At 38.9% G+C, this 2,461-nt stretch overlaps 1 pseudogene; it reads left to right on the top strand.

Moving 5' to 3' along the window:
* Positions 1 to 1,703: 1,703 nt before the first annotated feature.
* On the top strand, positions 1,704 to 1,904 carry LOC122752650 (annotated as a pseudogene).
* Positions 1,905 to 2,461: the final 557 nt, after the last annotated feature.

The following is a 2,461-nucleotide window of genomic DNA, read 5'->3' as shown; positions in this document are numbered from 1 at the left end:
AGAATGCAGGGCTGGTTAAATGTTAGGAAAATTATCAGCATAATTGACCATATCAATAACAAAATAACAAAATCATATGATTATCACTATAGATGTACAAAAAGCTTTTGACAAAATATACCATTTATTCCTATTAAAACACTAAAAAGCATAGGAATAGATGGAGTTTTCCTTAAAAAGATAAAATCATTAGCAAGCATTATCTGTAATGGGGATAAGTTAGAAGCTTCCCCAATAAGATCAGGGTGAAGCAAGGATGTCCATTATCACTATTGTTCTAGAAATGCTAGCTATAGCAATAAGAAAAGAAAAAATAAATGGAAAGAACTAGAATAAGCAATGATGAAACAAATTTATCACTCTTTTCAGACAATATGATGGTATACTTAGAGAGTCAACTAAAGAACTAATTGAAATAATTAACAACTTAAAGTTGCACCCACATAAATCATTAGTTCATGGGACTGCCCTTTTTCCTAGTGCTTAGCACAATGCCTGGCATGTGGTAACTGCTTAATAAATGTTTTTTGACCATTGACAGTCTTCCATAACACAGGCTCCCCAAAGTTGACAAGAGATTGAAGGAAGGGATACAAAGAAAACACCTTTTGTTAGAATGCAGACTCTTGAGCAACTATCCTACTCCATTAGAAGCTGGTCTGGCTTCATCTGTGAATTGCATGAATTGGTACAGGCAGTAATGGGCTGGAATAATTTCTCTTTTCTTTTCTTTTTTTTTTTTTTAGTGAGGCAATTGGGGTTAAGCGACTTGCCCAGGGTCAAACAGCTAGTAACTATTAAGTGTCTGAGGCGGGATTTGAACTCAAGTACTCCTGACTCCAGAGCTGGTGCTCTATCCACTGTGCCATCTAGCTGCCCTGCTGAAATCATTTCTAACCAGGGAGCTAACGTGTTAAATTAGTGAGTAAATGCGACTTGGTAAATTTTCAGTGGGAATAGTTATACCTCTGAAATTGACAATAGCTACAAATCAGGCCTTGACTTATTGTTTTGTTGATTGTCTGCTCACACACGCACACGCTCTCTCTCTCTCTCTCTCTCTCTCTCTCTCTCTCACACACACACACACACACACACGTGCTAATAATGGAGATTAAACTTAAAAGTGCACATGTATACATTTTTTCCCAGAGAGCCCAATTATTAAACACTACCCACACACCCTTGTATTGCTCTATAATCATTGTTTGTACTCAGCAGTAGTGCAATAGAAGGCATAAAGAATTAAGTAATCGCTGGTCGGGGTTGGGGTCAGTGGCAGCTGTAACTATTGGAATGATGCCACCTGCTGGAGACTTTCTGTAGAAGAGTTCCGCCCATGAAGCGAAGGTCTTTGAGGGCAAGACCAGGAGTCTTTTCTTTGGCATCAGGAAGTGATGTTGGCTAGTGAGAGGAAGAAGGAAGGGACTAGTGCTCTATCTGGCACTCTTTCCTGAGGACTCTGGCAGAGAAGGGAGCTAGAAATGCGCTCTCCCTTTAATAGATAGAAATCTAGACCTTTCTCTCTTTATCAAATTCTTATTCTCCTTAATAAATGCTTAAAAGTCTAACTCTTGCTAAAGCCTATAATTTATTGGTGACCACTCATTGGATATTTTAGACAGACTAGCTAGAATTTTAGCCCTTAACACAGCGGACAGTGAAGGACAGCGGCGGCGGATTCCACAGTCAGGATTTCAATTATGGCAGGTCCAGAATCTGACAGTCAGTATTAATTCACTGGTTTTAAGAAATACTTCAATTCATACATCCTTAATAGCAGAAAGAATTATGTGCTGGCCACTTATGGAGGAATCACATTGCTCATACTTTACTTGAAGACAAGGTCTAAAAAAACTCCAGCTGTGAAAGCAACATAAATGGAGTCCAGTATGTGTGTGTGTGTATGTATGTATGTGTATACTTTGTCCATCATCAAGTTCCCTGGCTGAAGGACCTGCTGTCAACTTAGCATGTGATCTATAGTTCTTGAAATAAAACATAAACTCAGAAAAAAAAAAAAGAATTAAGTAATCACCAGACTGAAGGCCAGGTGACTGGAGGCTAGTAAACAGTAATAATAAAAACTAATATCTATATAGCACTTTAAGGTCTGCAAAATGCTTTATATCATTGTCTCATTTGAACTTCACAACATTCCCTGGGTGTAGCTCTTTCCTTTATACCATGTTTAGTTTTTCAAATTAGTGGTTTAAGGTGAAATGGTTACTCCAGGTCATTCCCTGTCTGGACTATTCTGAAAAGGCTGAATTTGTTCTAGATGTCAATTGTTGAGTAATCCAAAGCAGAGTAGATGAGGTCTGGGGAACACAAAAACTCACCTCTTCACCACAAAGAACTAATTTGAGAACACTTTAGAAACCTCAGATCTGGGGCAGCTAGGTGGCGAAGTGGATGGAGCGCCGGCTCTGGAGTCGGAAGGACCTGAGTTTGGGTCTGG

This window comes from Dromiciops gliroides, chromosome 4 (assembly GCF_019393635.1).
Source record: "Dromiciops gliroides isolate mDroGli1 chromosome 4, mDroGli1.pri, whole genome shotgun sequence".
Taxonomy (NCBI): Eukaryota; Metazoa; Chordata; class Mammalia; order Microbiotheria; family Microbiotheriidae; genus Dromiciops; species Dromiciops gliroides.
The sequence above is the reverse complement of the archived record's forward strand: the minus strand, read 5'-3'. Positions and strand labels throughout refer to the sequence as shown.